This window comes from Equus przewalskii, chromosome X, assembly GCF_037783145.1.
Source record: "Equus przewalskii isolate Varuska chromosome X, EquPr2, whole genome shotgun sequence".
Lineage (NCBI taxonomy): Eukaryota > Metazoa > Chordata > Mammalia > Perissodactyla > Equidae > Equus > Equus przewalskii.
Window position 1 is genome coordinate 2,700,442 of NC_091863.1, and position 23,388 is coordinate 2,723,829.

The following is a 23,388-nucleotide window of genomic DNA, read 5'->3' on the forward strand; positions in this document are numbered from 1 at the left end:
ATGAAAGTTTGAGAGAGAAGATGGAAGGACAGATTGTGATGGGATCCTTCTTAGTGACCAACCACATCACTGGTAAAATTCCTGAAAAAACTACAGGAGTGGACTCCTGGTGGGGATCAGTGAAGGAATTTTCCACATCAAGACGACTTGTGACACAGAAGCACGCTCCTTTGCACACACTCTGAGGAGGCAGAGAGAAGCATGGGGACAGAGTGAGGGACCTTTTAGAAACCATGGCTAGAGACTGGAAACATTATGTGCAGTCTTTCTGCAAATGTTGATTGATCGCTTTTATAGGTGCTGGATGTAAAGCATTGAGGCAGCTTACAAGACCGTTGTCCTATGAGGTTTCCCATTCGTGTGGGAAAAGGCAGGCAAACGAGTAAATAAACATATACAATGTCAGATGTTGATTAGCGTGCTGTGCAAAATAATGCAGCGACAACAGCTGAGATAGGTTAATGGGCCTGATGGAGGAAGCCTTATAATGATTGAAGGAAGATGACTCCAGAGAGAAAGAAGAGCAAGGGCAAGCACCAGGGGATGACTATGTCCTTGCCACGTGGACAGGAAACAACATCATAGGATGACTCTGCCCCTGCCATGTGGTCATGAAGCAAGCTCTGTGGGATGACTATGTCCCTGCCACATGGACATGAAGCAAGCACCATGAGATGATTATGGATGACTATGTCACTGACACACGGACATGAAGCAAACACCTGGGGTGACCATGTCCCTGCCACATGGAAAGGAATGAATTATCCTGGGATGACTAGATCCCTGCGAGATTGGGAGGAAGCAAGCAGAGTTGTGTATCAGGAGGCAAGAGATGAGCATGAGAGAGGAAGCATGTGAGGTCAGGGTGGGTCTGAAGGCCAGGTCAGGGGTGACTCTATAAGATTCATAGCGACTTTGGCATAATTCAGAGTGACTAAGAAAGAAGGCAAGGAGGTTCTGTGAACCCACTGGCACTTTAACAAGAACATTAGGCTGCTTTGCTTAGAACTGCTTGTGGAAGAACAGGAGAGGGAGAGAGAGGTCATTTAGGCAGCCATGTGGTCATTCAAGTGCTAGCCCACGATGGCCGTAATGAGGCTGGTGGGAGGCTGGCAGCACTTGATGAGGGATTAGATGTGGGGTAGAGAGAAAACAAGTGAAGGAGGACTGTGAACGTGGGGCATCCTGTCAGACGTCCAAAGACAGAGGATGGTGGCAGAGAAGTTTTCCCTGGGAAGACTTTGGCATTTTACAAGTGGCAACGAACATCACAAGATTTGTATGTACACAGTGGTCAAGATGGCTGTTTCTTTGGAACACTTTTGCACAGGCAACAACTTGAAACAGAATGGCTTTGGAAAATATTGGACAGTCTAGGAAAGGTAGAACTTGGAGCCTTTGCATTTTAGTCTGTGCCAAACTTTTTTGTTAATACTTTATGGAGAAGTCAGGAAAAATTTCATTTAGTCTATTTTACACAAATTATTAAGAGAAATCTCTGAAATGTTTATTTTAAAAATAACAACTAACTTTTTTTCTCTCTTCTTTCAGAAAATAAACAACCATGTTCAACCAACTGCTCTCGTCTTTGAAACAACTGTCTTGTCCATTTGGTGTGTCTCACTAAAGGTATAATATAAATGGAAAGTCCATATAATGTTTAAACTAGACTTACAATTTAAAGTTATTTATCTTTTACTTATTGATCTCTAGTCTGTAAATGGTAAGAAACTCTATTAGACTCAGAAAATTGAACACAGTCCCTGCTTCCTGGAATTTAATATTTAAAATATTGATGATTTGGATAAGTTTATTAGAATTTCTATATAATATTGTTCTCTCTACCAGCAGTTCATGGAAATGCATTCAAAGTCAGATCTTTTAATTCTGCTCCTTTGTATAATCATAAACACTCCTGGAAGTGAAGAAAAAATAAACGGTCTTTTATTGAACAACTTTTTACAGGGAATGCTTTGTAGGAAATTTTCATATACACATGGAGTTTGATTTTAAAAAAATGATCTATGCAGAACATTTACGGGTATTTTATGCAATATAGACAGTTATCAAAAATGCAACGTTTAACAGAATGAAAGAGGGAAAATAGTAGAAAATTGTCCATTTTTGACTTCTTAAGGAAAGAGGACTGGAGAAGCTATTTGAATTACAATAAAAAGAGGTTTTCAATTTTTTTTTTTTGAATCAAGAATAAGCCAAAGCAAGCATTAGGTGTTTTCGTGAACAATATTCAAAAGGTGGAGGAAGATCTATTGGAGTTTGGGGAACCAACTTCCTTGAATACAACATCCTGTGTCAGGAGTGAGATTGAGAACAGCTGGGAGTTGTTGGTACTGGCCGTTTGGTGCGATTATTTCATTGAAAATTTTCATATTCAATATAATCTGTAGGTTGCAGGGGAAACGTGGAGAATTATGACAGGGTGTTCATATTGCCGCATTCTCTCTGCTGAGTGTTGTTCAAAGACTGGCGGTCTGCCCCCAGAGATGTGGACATAATTGCCCACAAGACTGACTGTTATTTTCATGTGTATATACACAGGGATGAAAAGGGTAAAAGAGTTTTCTGATTGTGTAGAAGTTTAATGCTAAGACCTACTGAGCCATAGCAAAACATACATTCTTAATCCTAATGCCCAACGCAAAATAGCAGTTTTACAGATTTTGAAGTTCTTTTTTCCCCTTGTCAAATAAATTCAGCCCTGGTCTTGTTTGCAAAGATAGTTTCAATCCACGCTTTTACATCCAGCTGTTCAAAGATGTTTGTCATCGAGTCAGCATGTGTGGGCCCAAATAGGACCAAACATTCTTCTACTTTTACTTGACTCGGGGTAACCAAATTGATGTAAATATACATTTAATGGATAGATGCTATGTTGTCATTGAAAGGGGAAATCATGTATTCTTTATAGATTCCATAAAAGAAAAATCCTCTTATAGGCTTGAAGGCAACATCCTCATCTAAGCCAAGATGTTGTTACCAGAATAATTTGTTAGTTGTAGCAACTGGTCAACATTTAACCACTCTTAGTTCTCTACAGCCTATTATCTCTAGGACAGACGCTTAGTTGATTTCTGCTCAACCTCAGGTTTCAGCTTAAATATCACCACCCATTATTCACTCATTAGTCACTCTTGATGGTTTAACCATTTCTTTAGTCTTGCCAACATGATTATGTGGTTTAAGAAATATGTATTTGCTATATGTGGTTATTTCATTCTCCTGAATCATTTATTCTGTTATGCTGCTTGTTTATTTTGATCATTCCTCTTAACTAAGAGGAAAACAATAACAAAAGTTTCTTCAGCACATATTTCTCTCCAAATATGCCACGTTTCTCTTTTCTTCTTGCAAAATTCTTCAAGAGAGTTGTTTAGACTCATGTACTTTTATTTCTCCCTTCATGTCTCTCTTGAATTCACTCCATAGCCTAGGGCAGAATGTGGCTTACATAAGGAACGTATGTGAGCTGATATATGAAGAGAAGTTTGCCCATGACTGACCAGATTCCACCCACATTTCAATGGCTTTTCAGTGACCTCCACATGGCTAAATGCAATAGATAATGTCAAGTTCTTACTACATGAGACATTCTCCAGCAGGCATGCCATGTGCCACCTCTGAGAAGAAACTTTAAGTGTGATTGTGGGGTTCAGTACAGACTCCTTCCTGTCCTTTCTCTTTGCCAGGAAAGTGGGCACGTCCCACATACAGAGCTATTCCTCAGCTTGCACCTTGCAGTGAGAAAACATGGAGCAGAAGCTTATACAAGCTGCAGCTTGCATGGCCAGGAGGTCAAAATAAATACTGACTCATGTAATCCACCACTGCTGTTGGCTGTTTGATACACCAGCCAAGCGGTTGATAAAATGTCTAACGTATTTCTCACACATGATATGTCTGAACACAACTCAACACCATGTGCCCCAAACTTACCCAAGTTTAGTTTTCTGAGTCTTAGAAGTCTGCAGACGTCTAAATTTTGTGGTGTTCTTTGACTATTTTTGATCTTTCCCAACTTTTCTCCAATGTGCCTGCAGATCACGAAGATTCTATTTCAAAACCTTTGCAGGGGCCGGCTCCGTGGCCGAGTGGTTAAGTTCGTGTGCTCCACTGCAGCGGCCCAGGGTTCGGATCCTGGGCGCGGACATGGCACCATTCGTCAGGCCACGTTGAGGTGGCATCCCACATCTCACAACTAGAAGGATGTACAACTAAGATATACAACTGTGTACAGAGGGGGTTTGGGGAGATAAAGCAGAGAAAGAAAAAAGGAGATTGGCAACAGTTGTTAGCCCAGGTGCCAATCTTGAAAGAAAACAAACAAACAAACAAAAAAAAACCTTTGCAGGAACCAAACACTAGTCATTAGTGATACAATTTCCACTCAGACCAACTACCACCCTCTTAGCCATTGCTCTCTTCTTTGACAAGATCCCTGAGTGGTCTCCCCGCTCCCCCTTCACTCGGCCCAGCTACTGTCAGGAAATCTCCCATATAATCTTGTTCAAAGTGTAAGTTAGAACACGGCATTCCTGGATTCAAAACCCAAAAGTGGCTTTCTATTTTGATAAGAGCCCACATTTCTAAAATGCTTATATGCCCACTGACAATTTTCCCATCTGTACGCGATTTCACAGGTGTAAAGTGAAGACTCAAGAGATTACAACCAATTATTATTTAAAAGTCTTAGAAATGGTCTGTTTCTTTTTTCTGATAATTTTGTTTACATCTTATCCCAATGTAACAGCTGCATTCGGTCAAGTTACCTGAACTTTCTAGACCTCTGTGTCTTCATCTGTAATTTAGAGATACTAAGGACCCACACTTCAGAGAGTGGCCATAAGAATCTAAAGAGATATGTGTAAAGCATTTAGACCAAGACTTCGTATATATCCTCCCATTAAATTCAAAATATTTTCCAATTTCCATTTTATTTTTCTTGGATTCAATCTTTAAAAAAATATTTCTAAATTCCAAATGTATGAGTACCTTCTAGTTCTCCTTTGGCTTATGATATACTACTTAACCGCATAATAATCTGTAGGATTTTACTCTTTGTAATTTGCGAGACTTCCCTGAACTTTCAGCAGATAGAAAATTTTGCTTTGCTTTTTAAAGTACAAGCATTCTTCTGTGGTTCTGCACAATGTTTTAGATATATTAATGAGTTCAACTCGATGAAGTTTGTTTTCCAAATTGTCTATACCTTCAGTGACGTTTTATTGAAGATTCCTATCAGTCCGGCGAGAAGTGTGTTAAAATCTCCCACTCTAGTTTTGGATTCATAGTTCTGTCAATATCTGCTATGGTGATGTCTGGATTTCGTGTTCATCACATACACTTTATAAATGTTATACCATCCTGATGTATTTCATCTGTGGTTACTGTATAGTGTTTCTTTTTTTTCTTTCCTCTTGCAGTTTTTGTTATGTTCTCTGATATTACTATAACCATAGCAGCTTCTTTACATTTAGTGTTTGTTGGGTTTTTATTAATTTTATGCCAAATGTGCACACAAGGTGTTCTGGTTCAGAGATGCATTTCTTATTAAAAGGCTCACAGCAAGTAATAAAGGCATTCTTCATGTCCCAGGCCTTATGCACTGGGGATTCAATGAGAAACAGGTCAATTGCCCAAAGTGAGCAGCCTAACGCCCTATAACTTCGGGAGCAGGAAAAGATACTTTTCTCTGAGTTTATAGGGGAAGGAGGCAGCTGTCCCCTGAAGAGGTCCCCTTACTCCAGCTGTTTGGAATGTAAGTGAAATCTCACCAGGAGCCTGAAAACTCGTGTCATTTTTGTCCCCTACAAGTGGTTAGAAGGTCATGGGATCATTCCTCCTTGAAGTATAAATACCCTAAGTGGACACCAGTCCTCTAGGACCCTTGGGGCTTAACCCGGGGGTGAGTCTGAGCTCTAACCACTTGTCTTTGGGGGAGATAAGAGACGTTTTAGTCTCCTAGTTGATCAGAACAATTTTTCCCTTTACTAGAGAAACAAATGTCCACACATCTAATCCTTATGGTATATGAAAATGTTTCTTGGAGAAATGAAAGCAGACATTTTCTAAATTTGTATTATATACATCTCAGTGTCCTGGGGGCCTAAAGTAGTTTATTACAGGAGCACTGAGCAAGCCAGGGAAGTTTTATTTCTCCACAGGTTTTTTACGATTTTCATGGTATATTCCTTTTCAATCTTTCTGATCTTTGTATCTAAGAAATATGTCTGGTCAATAGCATATATTGGACACTTTTCATCCAGTCTGGCTCTCTTTGTATCTTACTTGAGACAGTAGCACATTTTAACCAATTTTATTACTGTACATGTAGGTACTCACATCTACACACATATATATTGTATAGATAAAATATAGGTACATTATATACTATAATATATAAAATTGAATAGGTTTTATATATCTATACACATATAATTTCATTGATGATCTTTGTTAGTCCATGTTTTCTCAACAAATTATTTGTCCATCTTTTATATTCCTTTCCAATAAAACCAGGAGATATAGACAGTTATTAATCTCTCTCTTTTTTTTTTTTTAAGATTGGCACCTGAGCTAGCAATTGTGGCCAGGCTTTTTTTTTTTCTCTTCTGCTTTACCTCCCCAGATCCCCCCTGGTACATAGCTGTATATCTTAGTTGCAGGTCCTTCTAGTTGTGGCATATGGGATGCCGCCTCAACGTGGCCTGACGAGTGGTGCCATGTCCGTGGCCAGGATCTGAACCAGAGAAACCCTGGGTACCCGCAGCAGACCGCATGAACTTAACCACTGGGCCACGGGGCTGGCCCCTATTAATCTCTTAATGATATGCCTAGGGATTATGGCATGTTATTGACCTATCAATGTCTCATGTTAACTCAATTTTTACTGTCAGATAATACAAGGGTATTAAGAAATTTACCTATATCTACTTCAAAAACATCATTCTTGCATTTATTTTAATTATATAAACATATTTAAACTCATAATGTCATTATCAAATTTTTATCTCAATATTATTTTGGTTTTCCCTGGTATTTGCCAGTCACATTGATTTTTCTTCCTTTCTTCACCTTCAACCTTTTCTCTGAGATCCATTTCTTCTGTCTCTGTTTCCCTAAATATTGGCACACTAAGACAGATTCTCTAGATTTTTGATTCTGTGAAAATATCTTTATTTCCCTTTCAATTTAGTAAGTCAGTTTGATAGTAGACTATTTTACTGTATCATTAAGATTTCCATTGTTTTTGTAGAGAATTCAGCGATCCATCCTGTAAGTTCCTACTCTCCAGGCAATCTACCCCCTTTGAACATTTTTTCTCTCAATATATTAAGATTTCCACATAGTGTTTGGGTGTGCCAGTTTTGCTCAGATAGATCTCCGTGTGGATCTCTTGTCGTCTGCTCTTCTTGGGCTGTGGACCGCTTCTTGAGTCCCTAGCACGATATCTCCCTTCAGTATTGGAAAGTCCTCGCCCTATACTGTTTCAGATATTGCTTGTGCACCATCTGAGATTCCCTATCCTGCTAGTATTTTAAATACTTGCAAGCTCAATTTTAAACTATATTCTCTTTTATCCATTCCCCTCTCTATTGTATTCCTATTCTTCTGATTCTTCGTGTTTCATTTTGTCCATAATAGCAATCTTCAAAATAGTCAACATGTGGAAGCAACCCGAGTGTCCACCAATGGATGAATGAGAAACAGGATGTGAGATACATCCCATGGAATAGTATTCAGCCTTACAATGGAGAATATTCTGACCCAGGCTACAACAAGGATGGACCTGGTAAACGTGATGCTCAGTGAAATAAGCCAGTCACAAAAAGACAGATACTGTATGATTCCATTTACATGAAGTCCCTGGAGGAGTCAAGTTCATAGAGACAGAAAAGACAACGGTGGTTGCCAGGGGCTGGGAGAGGGGAAAGGGGAGTTAGTGCCGACAGAGTTTCAGTATTGCAAGATGAAAAGAGTTCTCGAGATTGGTTGCACAGCAGTGTGAATGCACTTATCACCATTGAACTTAAAAAATGGTTACGACTGGCTGGACCCATGGCCAAGTGATTAAGTTCACCTGCTTCGATTTGGGTGCCCGGGGTTTCACCATTTCGCATCCTCGGCTTGGACTGGCACGGCTCATCAGGCCATGCTGAAGCTGCATCCCTCATAGCAGAACCAGAAGGATCTACAACTAGCATATACAACTATGACCTGGGGGGCTTTGGGAAGAAGAAGAAGAATAGAAAAAAGATTGGCAACAGATGTTAGTAAAGATGCCAATCTTTAAAAAAAATGGTTAAGATGGTAAACAAGTTCCATGTATTTTAACAAAATTAACAATTTTTTTAAAAAGGCATCAGAGTTACTAGTCCCTCTTTCTGAAATCATTTATGCTTATACTCCTTCCTCCGTTTGAGATCTCTACTTAAATGCCCTCCACCACCCTCTGCCTGGACCATGTGCTATGTTTCCTTATAACTGTCATCAACACCTGCAATCTTCTAGGTTGTGAGTTCATTGGCTTATTTCCTGTCTCCCTACTTGGGAACAGAAGCTCTGTGGACCAGTACCTGAGTGGGTCACTGCTTTCTCTGCTACAGGCCAGAATAATGGCCTTCCTCGGGCCTGGACTCAATAGGGAGCTACTGAAGGCACAGCAACCTTTGGGTTAGCACTTGGGAAACTCCAGGCTTTCTGGACAGCACACATGAGGGTAAATGACTGCAGTGCTTGCTGCTGTAATTTCCAGTAGTTAATTTACAGAAATCTGAAGACACCCCTTCGTCCCAAAGAGAAGGGACTAGTCTCCTAACACTGTTACCAGATGGCCACAGTTTGGGCAGGGTTATCAAGTGGGGTCCTTGAGTGCACATGTATCCTGCTAGGAAGGATTTAAAAAGGAGCTCTCATACATTTCCACTCTGATATCTTTCTGCTCATAGTAGCTCTTTCTTCAATTGTGGGACTAGCTAATATTGAACCATACCTCAGGGGCAGGGGGGAAGCAACCCAGAATTCATTGAAATAAGTGTTGTGATAAAGAACAGTGCTCAGTGGCATATCACCACAGCAATGCAATGCTCATCATTTGCCAAAATAAATGGACTCATTGAGACCCAAATAAAGAACCGACACACACTGACTAAATTAAAACAAATGCATGAATAGTGGGAGAGACACTGGCGTCTTTCCTTCAGGCAGGATGCTGCCCCCTCTGACACTTGCAGAAACTCTGGGATATCTCCTCTAGTCCTGCCCTTTCACCCACTTTTATGAGGAAAACCTGCCATTCTTGTTTCTTGCAGTTAGAACAGCTATCGGATAGGGGGTCACAGAGCTTTGCCATTTCTCTTTCCCTCTCTACGTGGATGGATTTGTGGGCTTTTGTGTGGCTTAATGGGCTTACAGGAGGCACAGGGAGGAGAGAATTTCTGGAGAGAAAACTACAGGAGGAAAGGCCAAGAGCCGTGCTGCCGCCGTTCACATTTGGGGGTCTGAGTCTCAGTCCCTTCTGTGCCTCAGTCCTTAGAACCTCATATTGTCCCCTAAGAATATTAAGGTGGAGACTAAAAAATACGGACAGTAAGAATAATAATACCTATTACTACAGTGTGCAGCAACGAGCACGTGCGACTTTGGCTATGCAAGGCAATGCCTAAAATCCCCTTGGAATGACACAGTGGGATGTGGAATCCAAGTGATTACACTTCAGGAGATTTTCCTAGGGTGCATTCTCAATGGGGGTGATTTTGCCCTAAAAGGGCAAAAAAGTGGTTCTTCGTGGGTGAAAAAACTCACATTCTTGTATCTTCCAAGCCCAGATATCCATAGTGCACATAACCATGTATACAGTTATTTGTTGTGTTAAGATTTCATGGAGTGGGTGCTGGTTAAAAAAACGATTTGAAAAGGCTGCTTGGGTGGGGGTGGGGGTATGATGGTTAGTTTTCTGTGACAACTGGACAGGGCAGTGGAGTAACCAAGCTTCTGACAGTTGTTGCATTGTACTAGCCTTAAAGATGAACACCAAGTTCATTTAACTTTGAAGAAACTGACCATGGTAATATTGTCCAAAAAGACCCTTATTTTATAGAGTGATTCATTGGGTTTCTTAAAAGATAATAACCTGATAAAGATCTGTTTTCACTAGGTTCAGTAAGCACTCTTCTATGAGCTTTCCATAGATATGAAATTACCTAATATTCATAATAAAGTCAGAGGTATGGACATACCCAGGACAATCCCAGCCCTCATCTCTAAAGGGAACTTCTAAATGGTGTGCCCTCCAGCAAGGCCTCTCACCCACTTCTGAGCCTGGGACACAATGAAGATCAGAGGTTTTCTCGACAGTATCTTGGCATTTACATTTGTGGTCGACATCTCTCAAAGCCTAAGACAGAGATCTTTGAGTCCTTCCACAAGGAACAGGGAGGAGATGTGCTGGGGAAGAAGGTGACTTGCTTGAAAATAATCTGGGAAAAAGTGAAGGACACGGTTTTTTCTAAGAATGGATGAATATCCATGAGGTGCATGTCACACGAGACATGCAGTCTTGATTCAAACAACCCTGCAGCCAGGTCCTGAACATCTTTTCTAGAAGTGTGGGAAAAATGAGTAATGTGCCCAAGGTCTGAAAGATCTTCAGGATACATCGCTGCCAACCAGGATGCTTATTTTCAGCGTTACAGAATGATCTCTTATGATGACTGACAAATGGATTCACCACATCCACAAATAATAGTATATAAAGAGGTAAAAATTCAGAATTTCACCCATAGGTAACCCCTTCTGAGCTCCTTCAGAAGAGGAAACAACTGCCAAAGAGATGAAGATTCTACAGTTCACCTTTGGACTTGCTCTGGTTGGCACTGACCAGATACCTCCATCAAATGAAGACCTCGCAAAGGAATCTGAGAAGAAGGTCACCTGTGTGTCTGTGTGTGCGTCTGTGTTTGTGTGTGTCCCTTTTGGGGTTGTTTTATGTGTATACAAATTTATGTGCACCTAAGCCTAGCCATCTTCCTCCAACTCAGAAGCACTCTATTAATTGGCTGCTTACACAATCCTGCTGTACTTGTCTTATATTGTCTCTGTATTGTCTATATTATCTATTAATTGGATCCTTATGCATTTCAACCGTACTTGCATAAGATGGAGAACAAGCCAGAGAATTGCTGGACTGGAGTTCTGCTTTGATAACAGAACTGAAACTATTTCAGAAATATCTCTATTTCTCGTTTTACAGTTGACTTGGGTTTTTACATTATTTTATAAATCCTGCTTTGTCCAATAATGATAGACAGTGCTGGTGGAAAAAGAAAGGAAAACTCATAATGGATGATGTCAGAGAAAATAAAAAAGAATGACTGAAATTTCTTTTTAGTTTTCTTTTTAGTTTTCAGGAGAATGGAAAAGGTCTTACATAGCATTCAGTAATAGAGTGAAGATCAATGAGAATGGACCATTAGAGAAGTTTGTCCATAGTGTTGATTTTTGACACTGTAGACAGCATTATCAACTTGAAATTTCTGACCAGGTAAGTAAAAATAACACAGAATAAAATCACTCATAAATGTTCAACCCTGAGAGAAGGTCTTTGTTACTTGCATGTTTGCACTGAAAGATCTTGATTATGTTCAAGAACGTGACTCTCTGAGTTGTGTGCTTGGAAGAGTCTTTGAAGTGGTGGCGTAAGTTCCACCACCATCCTCTAGAGAATGTCCTGGAGAATCTCATGGAGAGCAAAGTGGCACGGTTGCTCTAATGGAACCATCTCATTCAAAAAAGAGGGACAAAAGCAGCCAAAAGGGTATATTTTCCTCAAACCCTACAGATCCTGACCACTAGCCTGAATCTTTCATGCGGAATTTGTAAAACGTGGTTCACTTCTAGGGCAACTGTGTTCCAGAAGAGTGTGAGCAGGTGGATAACGCAAAATGATCTCTTCCCTGAAGAACTTACTTATAGCAATTTTTAATCATTAATAAATTCATTAAAGCCTTCATTGCTTCAAGGATTATTTATGGAATGCACACCATATTGCAGGCATTTTATTAAGAATTCAAATGACTTATTTCACTTAGCATCATACCCTCTAGATGCATGCATGTTGTCACCAATGACAGGGTTTCGTTCCTTTCCATGGATGACTTATTAGTTGTTCCATGTATATATATACCACATATTCTTTATCCATTCATCTATTGATGAACACACAGGTTCTTTTCATATCTTAGCTATTGGAAATAATGCTGCAGTGAACATAGCAGTGCATATATCTTTTGAATTTATGTTTTTGTTTTCTTCAGATAAATACCCAGAAGTGTAATTTCTGGAAGGTATGGCAATTCTTTCTTTAAGTTTTGGAGAAACCTCCATGCTGTTTTCCGTGGCGGCTGTATCGATTTACATTCCCACTAAGAGTGCACGAGGGTTCTCTTTTGTCCACATCCTCACTAACACTAGTTATTTGTTTTCTTTTTGATAACAGCCATTCTGACAGGTGTGAGAATGTGGATTTGATTTGCATTTCCCTGATGATGAGTGACATTGAGCATCTTTTCAAGTGTTTGTTGGCCATCTGTATGCCTTCTTTGGAGAAGTGTCTATTTAGGCCCTCGGCCCATTTTATAATCAAATTTTTGATTTGGGGTATTATGTTGTATAAGTTCTTTATATATTTTGGATAGTAACCCCTTATCAGATATGACATTTGCAGGAATCTCCTCCCATGCAGTTGGTTGATTTTTTGTCTTATTGCTGATTTCCTTCACTGTGCAAAACTTTTTTTTTGATATAGCTTCATTTGTTTATTTTTCTTTTGTCACCCTTGCTTGAAGAGATATATCCAAAGAAATATTGCTCAGACTGATGTCAAAGAGCTTTACTACCTATGTTTTATTCTAGGCATTTTATGGTTTCAGGTCTTACATTAAATCTTGAATCCATTTTGAGTTTGTTTTTGTATATAGTGTAGGAAAGTGGTCCACAACCATTAGTCTCTCCAACAAGGGTAAATATTCCAATGTGCTTACTTAGGGTTTTTTTTAAACATATTCTTAAAATTAGGAATCTTTCATATAAATACATGTATTTTGAAATTTATATAAAGTTATAAATTAAAAAAAAGAAGTGAAATGAGGAAGAGAAGATGAAGAAACTTTTTTGGGGGGAGGCTTTCATTGGTCAAAATAGAGTCAGGGATAATGATTTTAAACTAATAACAATACTGACTGTGAAAATCGATAATAATAGCATAAATGATGTGGAAAGAGGGGACCAAAAAATGAAAAATGATGACAGTGTGGGAGACTAAACAGTTATACCAGAAATATGACATGTGTAAGATGCTTTTGAAGGTGGAATGAGCCATTTTTATTTTATTTTTTTAAATATATTTTCAGTTCAGAGTGTTGCACTGCCTTTCACTTTTCCATAAATGCTAAGCATGTTCCCAGGAATCTATCAGAGTTTTTTTTCTTTAAGGGAAGTCTTTTTTTTTATTTAAGATTGGCACCTGAGCTAAGATCTGCTGCCAATCTTATTTTATTTTTCTCCTCCCCAAAGTCCCCCCCAGTACATAGTTGTATATTCTAGTTGTAGGTCCTTCTGGTTGTGCTATGTGGGACACCTCAGTATGGCCTGATGAACGGTGCCATGTCCACGCCCAGGATCTGAATTGATGAAACCTTGGACCGCTGAAGCAGTGCGGGCAAACTTAACCACTCGGCAATGGGACCAGCCTCACATGTAATTGTTATATATACTGTGTGCACAAAATTTCCATATATCATATACGCACATCAGCATTTTTGCATGTTTGATTTTGTGTGTGTGCAGTGTGTTTGTATACACGCAAGTGACTTGGTGTTTACTTTTCTTAAAGTGTTTTCACATAAGAAGCTTCTGTTTTGATTAAATTAAAACCATAACATTTTTCTCGTGTTTGTTGTTCTTTGTTGTCTATTATATTATCTAAGAGATCTTTGCCAGCGCTGTGAGAAGTACTAAGGCCTGTTTTGATAGCTATACCCCTCAGCTTCGAGAAAATATTTAAAGCAAGGGCTTGTATTTTTCCTCCTTCTCTAAAATTTTGCGTTTCTCTATGTTCTCTTGGCTTTAAACACAACCTGTTTCGTATCTGCACCTTGTCTTTGGAACTGCTGCTCTGACACCAGATGTCAACAAAGACATTCTAACTACCTAGAGTTCTTTGATCGTGGACAACATATTTCTTCTCCTTTAAAAGTTACAGTTGTTATAGGCACTCAAATAATACCTGACACAGGGTTGTATGAGGGTGAAACAATGGAAGCCTGAATTATACATCAATCTTTTACTATTTTTACCAATGAACTTAAAAGTGCTTTAGTTTTGAGGGTCAATGAACAATGTGTTGAAAAATTGTTGGGGGTAAAAAAACAGAAGGAAATGCTTACATTAGAGATTGTCAGTATGAGTGTTTTACTGATGAAAGTGTATTAGGGTTGAAACATTGCCCTCAAATTCTTTTAAGAACTCTTATATCTGAATTCTAGAAATATTGAGTTTAAATATCAATGTCATTTTGCTTTTATAGAATACATTTTTTAAAATAATCTTAAAATATCTTAATCTATGCAATGTATGGTTTGATTTACTTAAAATCCAAACAATTCACAGTACTTTAAATAACAAGCACATTTCATCATAACCACTGCTTCTCTTAGAAGCAATGGAGATGTTGGTTAATAGTTACATCTGTATGTTTTTTTTAATGACCTCAAACAACATCCCAAATTTTAAATGGCCTAATGTATAAAAATCTGATTAAACTTTACATGTACATGAATCTGTGGTTTCAACCCTTGCTAACATAAGAAATAGCACAGTGGCTATACAATGAACATACAAATAAATAAAATATACACCTGACATTTTGTCCTACACATTTATCAGTAACTCTCCTTTTATACCAGTAGATATTGCTAAAATTGTGTTTTAATTTTACTGATCCCTATATTATTTTTTCCTCTGCCTGAATCATCAATTTTTTCTACCATCCTTCCTATAATTTCTCCATTTTTTTAGTCCTTTTTACATGGATTTGACATGGCAACTTAAGAAGGGAGAAACAAAGTGAGCTGGCCATATTGTTCAGGCCTCTTGGGAACAAAGAATTGCAATCTACTCAGCTTCTCTTTTGTAGAAAATAATGTGTAACCATAAGAAGCACAATACCAACAGTGGCCTTAATAGCAACATAACACTCAGAACATATATTTACTTTCATTGCTTCCATAACCTTCATTACCTTTATAAACCTATTTAAAAATAGATTTTCTGCAGAACCCTCATTTGTAAAAAATACTGTGATAACACATTTGGTTTTAAGAATCTGAAAACATGCATAAAATCAGATTTAAATTCTCCTCATGTAGCCTAAGACTCAAGGACTTAGAATAGGCTTGAGCAAGATTTATCCATGACACTTTGAAGTTTTTACAACTGCTACTTTGTAATTGGCTTGGCAGACTAATGATATCAGTGGGAACCACAAATTAGCATAGATTCAAATCAAATTCTGATGAGTGATTTAAATGAGGTGCTATGTTATGGCTAGAAGAGAGAATGGATGTTAGAGGATTTACTGACAATGCAAAGTAGATTAGCATTTATTATTTTCCCTATAAACATGGCAGAATGGATGGCCTTAGCCAGAGAGATGGAGGTGCAACCTCAAGGTGGGATCTGAATTAGTTGTTTAGATTGTCAAAGCCTGTGTGGGGGACTGGCATTGGCCACCCCAAATTATGTCTTTGGTGTGGGGATTATTTGGGGCTAGTTGCTTTGATAAACTGGGATGGTGAGGGAGGCTCTGAGGAGTGGAACTTGCTTGCCCTTTGTTAAGAAACATTTACATTGTAAAGGAGATCTCCATCTGTAAAGACATCTCCCTCTCTGTACCAGGAAGAATGGGGATGACTTTCTCTCTAGAAACTCTTAATCAATACCAAAGGCAAGGACTTAAATCTGCATAATAATCTTATTCCTGTTTCTGGTAACCTCCTGTAACTGACTCCCCCCACCCCCAACATCCTCCTTTGTCTTTAGCTGGATATGATATTTAATGTGGTGGTTTCAGCCACTTTGGCGAGTTGCTCAGCTTGCCTGAGCCTCTCCCATGTATACATTGACAGGCAGAAATGGCAAGCAATAGGATGTATTGGAGTACATGAGGAGGCCATTTGGTGTAAGCCTGGTTCGGCCTGACTTTGCTTTTTCCCAAAGGGGCCTGACCGTGGCCAGTGAGCACACATTGTATATCTGCTTTAAACATTTACCATGGCAAGAACAAATGGCCTTAAGATAAAGGTACAACTTCTCCCCCATTGGTATTTCCTTAAGGATAAGCATCTTTCCTTAGGCTAGGAACTGATTGCTGCACTCACCTTTGACCACACAGCTCACCTGTGACCACCCAGCTCGAGACAACAGACCTGCCACCCTGCTGTGTTCACCGAGACAGCAGACCTATCTGCTGTGTCCATCAATCGCTGTGCCGACAGAGCAGTCTCACGACTATTGTAAAGGGGACATTTCAATCCTATGTGAAACATCCTCTTTGGGGGTATATAACCACTCTGTGCACCCAACTTCTTTGGTGCCCTTTCTTCCTTTGGGAAGAAAGGCCCCAGGCCATGGTCCTCAGATTTTAGATAAAGCTTTGTTTAATTTTCTCCTGCTATTCTGTCTCATGTGAATTTAATTTGTTCTCTGGTCAGATGAACCCAGAGAGGGTAGAGGAAATGTCTTCCTCCCCTACACCTGCATATCCTCACAAATACAATTGATTTAATTCCAAATTATGTTGTGTTATGTTCATGGCAGCTATAAATCTGTTAAGTAATACACCTAGATTGAGGAGAGGAGGAAATGCAATAATTAACATGAAACGTTTAGAAGGTTGCCTGGTACAGGGTAGGTACTTGGCACATGGTTACACAATGTTTTGAATTGTCAATCTCAGTCCTAAAGAGAAATGAACTAATTCCTTGGATAAAGGAAACACAAAGATTTTCTAAACATGTGTTTGATTATATGCCATATAACAACAGGCACATGTCTTTTAAAGAAATGTTGGCTTCATTAGAGCATGTTTTAGAAAATATTTCAGCAGACTAGAAGATGTGAAATGTTTAATTGTATAAGAATGTGGCAATAAGGAAAATACTTCCCTACTTTGTTTGCTGTAAAAATTAATTTTACTATCCACTGTACTGTTTGAGTGAGTAGAGATCAATATACTGTTTATCGTTACCAACATGCTACATAAGCCATGATAAAGCTAATCTACAATAGGTTCATCTAGGTAAGGCTATACACATATATATCTTCTCTCTCTCTCATGGCTGCAGGTAGAAATGATTTCCAAATTCCTTATTTGTCAAACAATGCTTTGATAGGATATGATCTCAACGTGGATGAAGAAGGCATGGCCACTGAAATCAGAGCACTGCTTGCTATGTGTTACATCCTGACAATATTTCCATTGTCATAGAACATTTCCATTGTCAGTATTTTTATTCAGAAAATCAGTATGTATTGACACTATTCATTACTAAGGACACAAGGGCTAGGTCTCTGTGTTCACTGAGTTAAGGACCCTGGAACATAACCTACAAAGAAAGAAGGGTGAAAAGAAGAGCTGGTAGGGGTGGGAGGTAACTGATCACCAGGCCTTTAAAAGTAATTCCAATAACAATTGAGTTTTACTAGAAATAATTTCTTAACAGGTCACCTAATTTTAAGCCATGGCTATATTCAAGTTGACCTCAATTTGGACTGAGATTCATTCCTCTTATGAACCCAAGACAGGCAGCTGACACTGTGACATGGTAAATGTTGCCTATTTGAGACTCTATCAAATTTTTCCACACAGAGAACTGATTTGCACATTCATTTTTCTCATTCCTGGATTCAGAAATTCTTAGGGGTTCCAACTGGCAGATTTCTGCTTTATGTATGGTGATTTTCAGGGAAAGGAAATGATATTCATGAGGAAGACATTGAGAAGTTCAAGGAGGTGACTAGAGAAAAGGAGATTCCAGAAGAAAATATTGTGAATATCATCAATATTAGTAACGTGACTATATTTTTTTTCCTGAGTATATCATTCACCTGTTATGTAAATATACTATCAGGAAACAAATTGATCCATTTTAAATTTCTTCCTCCATAAATTATCCTTTATAAAATCTGTTAGTTAAGAAAAAAATACTTAGAAATATTGACAAATGTTTTGATCAGTGGCTCTTTTTCTCCTGTACCTCATTTTTCTTGGCCCTCAGACAACTGTCCTACAAGTGAATGATAACAGGGAGTTGAACACCTGCTAAATGTTGTAAGTAAAAATGACCTGTTATTAGTGCTGCTATATTAAGTAACCCAATAAGCACACATTGTGACTTCTTATGGATCATATTTTTAACTAACTCTTTTTGCCCCAATAGCTTAAATTATGTCACTACAGAACATTTTTTTCTGTTACATTAGGTTATTTTGCTTCTCCTGATCCCTACTAAATTGCAAATTGGTTGAGCTGATTAATGCCTAAGCAATTTTGGTGATAGAGAATTATAATGCAAGAACCATGCAAATGGTACACATTTAGAGAGAAGCAGGAATTGCCAGAAGTAGGTGGGGACAATTGGCAAATTATTTAGATGTCCACTTAGTCCTGAGTAGTTGTCCATATGTGACACTACTGCATGAGACTAGGCTTAAAGAGAACTCAGCATTCCTGCAATCACAATGTTGAATTTTCCATAATCATGATAGCCACATTGGAGGCCTTCCAACCACACTCTCTAAAACAAGCATTGGATTATATCACCCTTCAGAAGATGGTTTCCTTAAAGTGTGACCTTTAACTAACTAAAATGACATAGCCTCAGAAAATGACATTGATCTATGATAAAGCATGCCTCTTTTTTTCTGTTGAGAAGAAATGAAGAAGAAAAGGAAACAAAATGTTAGATTCCAGGGTGCATATAATGTCTTCAAGCCACAGACCCTTTGGAATTAGAGGAGAGGAGTGTCACTCAATCACAGATCTCATAAGTCATTTTAGATGGTCCTTCCCCATGAGATGCAGCCTGAATCATGAAACTCCTGGAATGTGTCCTATCCATGGAAGTTCTCACCATGTGTACATCCTTGGAAAAATTCCCGATGGATCCTCTCATACCACAGAGATGTAGAACATTAAGCTCCACATGGAACTTGTCCACTAGGTTAACAGAAAGCTCCTCTAATTCTTGATACTCTACTTCCTGAGGTTTATCCCCGTCAGGCTGTCATAGAGTCAACTCAAAGTTTAATCCTGTTTTACTCACTTACAGACCCTGTCACTGGGGACCAGACACATCATTTTCTCTACGGAATCAAGACCAACAATCTGGAGAAAACCTTTCTTGTTCATGTCTAATATCACATTTCTCTCTTCATAAACATACCCTCCTTCCCATTTCATCTCTCCCAGTCACCATTCATGGTCTGTATGGTGTTACTGAATTTCTGAGGATTTAAGTAAATTGATTTGGTGTGTACACAATATATGTGTGTCTCTGCAGAAAGTTGTTTAATTTTAAAAACACACGAATATTTGCTTTAAATACAACTATCCAGGAAGGTGTGCCTTTAATATGGATGATGTCCCATCAGAGACAATTCTGATTAGGATTCAACGGAAGAGCCATACAGGTGTCAAGGTAAGAGGGAGAAAGGGTCTAAACCAGCACGGGGAGGAAGAGAGAGTTATAGATATATTTACTGTCATGGGATAAGACAGTCTGGTCAAGAAAAAAGTCCCTAGGAAGCATCTTATCATCACAGCGAAAGGAAAATGAGTGCACGTCAGTAGGATTTGTTACAGAGGGATGCTGAAATGCATGTATCATAATTGAGAGGATATCAGAACCATCACCTGTGAAGTTGAGTGTAAAAACTGATATTTCCTTATGAGTGGATCAATAGTAACCAAAGATGGGGCAGGGTTAGACATATGGGCAACCCATAGGGTTATAAGGTCAGTATAGTGCTTAGAGAAACAATATGAATAAGAGTTCAGTTAGGGAGTTGCTTTTGGAAACATAGTACTCAACATCTAGAGAAGGTATGCCACTCCCCATTGTGCTTCAAAAAGCAGAAGACACAGGATTTCTAAGGCATGGCCATTGCCATTGTAGCAGGCAGAGCACACGGATCTGCTATCCATGATACTCAAGGTGTTTATCATCTAAGACATCCAGCACATTGGATACAGAACTTATTCCAATGTTTGCACCAAAGTTCAGATACATAGTCTATATACTGGGAAAATAAAGCAGGAGCTAAGCAATATTTAACAGAATAAATAATGTTCTAGTTAGTGAAACTGACATGGTCTCCAAATGGGCTATAGTTTGCAAATGTCAATGGAATCAATAAAAAGATTATTATGGCTTTAGTGGGAAGTAATGGAGTTGTCAAGGGCTATGTTTGAATTCTCCCTCTGGCATAGAAGAGTGTATGCATTCAGAATTCTGACTCTGGTCATCAGAATGTATCTGGAAATTCTGGATTGCGTTGGTGGATATACACATAGGTCATAGAATAGAAAGTGAGGGAGGTGAATCTCTTAAGGAATGTTCAAAGGCAAAGCTTGGCATAAACAATTCAAAAATTGTGAAATATTATATTGTGTGTGTGTGTGTGTGTGATCAGTACAAGTAAGGAAAAAGTGGTTATCACGATAAATCCTATTGAAGTAAGGAGAATAGTATGAGAAAACTATAAACAAGGTATGCCAACAAATTTATCACTTTGGATGAAATGGACACATTTCTTGAAAGATGTGGTACCAAAATTGACTCAAGATGAAACAGAACATTTCCATGGTCCTGTAATTATTAAAGAAATTGAATCTGCCATCATAGAACTTTCCATAAAGAAGTTTCAGGTCCAGAAGATTTCACTAGCAAATCCTTGCAAGCATGCAAAGAAAGAGCATGAAACTTAGACAAAGTTTTCAGAAAGACAAGATGAGGGAAGACTGTCCCACTCCTTTTATGAGGTCAGCATAGCCTAAATCCCCACATCTGACACAGATGTCTGTACAGACATGATCATATACGAGTTCGTATGAAAACACTTTCCATCTCAACTGGCTCCTTTATGCCCCTGACAAGCATTAGGTACTCCCAACAGCTTGGTATAAATTCTACATTATACCTATGCAGGCAATTTCATTAACACACAAACCTAGTAATAAATTAGACTATAGTGTTTGTTTTACACAGACATAACATCAGAAATAAAATATTAAGAGCATCATATTTCTGTTTCTCTCACATAGTATTCTTTCTACAGATTATTCACACCTTGATCAAACAGATCAAATTTATTATTCTAATTTCTTACATTTTTCATTTTGAGTGTGTCATAGCTACGAGACTATTAAATTTTTATTTAAATATTTCAGAAATATAAACAACAAACCAGTAATTAATTTTTACATGTATCAATATTTAAAAATTTCTATAAATGGAAATGCTTAGTCAAAGTGAATTCACGGTTTGAATTTTGACAGATCGAACAAAACTGTCTTTTCAAAATACCTTTGTATTTTCTGTTCTCACTTCTCACCATGTTCTTCCCACAGATGTACAATTACCTTATTTTCCAACTATTGTCAGAACTTTGCTCAAAATCCTTCCCTATAAAAGTGTCTCCTTCCAAAATAGGAGCTCCCTTTCCACCAGTACACTCCATGTCCTTACATTGTTTGTTTCTTCAATCCCAGAATTAGAAACAGGTGATATATTTGGCAACTACTAGGTAGCTTGTTTGTAGTCTGTCTCCTGTCTCTGGAACTTACCTCATTGTATCATGAACTGAATCTGTTCTCTGCTGCATTTTGAGATTAGTCTGTAGTGGCCACATCACATGCACTGAATCAACATTCAGTGAACACAGGCCAAATTCTGGATAGTAGGAATCTTACAAAACACAGTTTCTCAGGTACAACTGGTCATACAGTTGGGATGCTGTTTGACTCATACTTCCTTCTAAACACACCTGGGACAGCCCACCCCTGCTTCCAGAGCCTGGCTACATTGCCCAACTGACTGTGTAGACAAGAACCTCTTCTATTTCAGCCATACTATAGTGAGTTAAATTGAATGTCTCTTGGATATGGCCATGGATTCTAGGTTCTTAACTGCTACTTTGGTATTTCTTTTCACCAAGAAATGTTCTTGTTATACAGTAGCATTGCCCAAATCTGCCCAATCAAAAAAAAATCCCCTGAGACACACTGACTCATTAATTAACCAGTTCGAGGCACTAGGATGCAGCCAAAACCAAAAGTTCCAAGACTATGACACTGTGGAATTTACTCTTTAATGCCTGGTGAATGGATATGAGAAAAAAAGTGAGTATGAAGTTGGAAGGGGAAGGGAGATTTGCACACTGAGGCGGAGTAGCTGCAGATGGGTGAGGAAAAGATGCAGATCATGGAGGGATTTGCAGGGTATTATAGGGACTGGGGCTTTATTCACTGTGAGGGGAACAGGTTAATACATGTCAATCAGGATTTCTTAACCTCAGCCTTGTTGACACTGGGGATGAATAACTCTCTATTATAAGGGGCTGTCCTGTGCATTGTAGGATGTTTAGTTCCATACATAATCTCTACCAACACAGTGGAATGTGTCAACACGCCTACCCCCCACGGTGACAACAAAAAATGTCACCAGATATGTGCAAGTGTCTCTTTGGATGGCACAGTGACCCCCGGTTAAGAACCAATACCTTATAAACAGTTGTAGAAAGCCTTCCCCAGATCTGGTCCAACTAAAACTGGTTAATGCCTAGAAATCTACATGGGGAACCAGTACCCCAGCTGTACTCCTGAGAGAGCTGACAACAGCCTCACAGGCCACAAGCCAACAGCAACTGTGAGCCCCTGAGCCTAGCAACCAGCCACGCTGAGAGCCTGACTCAGTAAACAGCAACCAGAAGCAGGTTTGTGCTATTAGACCCTGCAGTCAGCTATGCTGGCGCTCACCTTGCCCAACAAGGTGACTAAAGGGATGGTAGCAGCTGCATGCAGCTGAACCTTACAACCAGCTGGCCAGGGGGCCCTGCTAGCCTCCCCATGCATCACAGCAAGAGCAACACCACCACAACAAAAGGGCACCCATAGCCCACACAGGGGTCACTCCTGGAACATTTGGAACTGGTGACAACAAGGAAGCACATTTCTGGGCTTGAGAAGGCATCTCTTACATAAAGCCACATCTTCAAGGTTGGGAGACATAGTTGATCTACCAAATACATCAA

At 39.0% G+C, this 23,388-nt stretch overlaps 1 long non-coding RNA gene across 1 annotated transcript; it reads left to right on the forward strand.

Moving 5' to 3' along the window:
• Positions 1 to 1,551: 1,551 nt before the first annotated feature.
• Positions 1,552 to 11,391, forward strand: LOC103544208 (uncharacterized). The gene is made up of 2 exons (XR_011536250.1): positions 1,552 to 1,629; positions 7,663 to 11,391. It is a non-coding gene; the product is annotated as an uncharacterized lncRNA (long non-coding RNA).
• Positions 11,392 to 23,388: the final 11,997 nt, after the last annotated feature.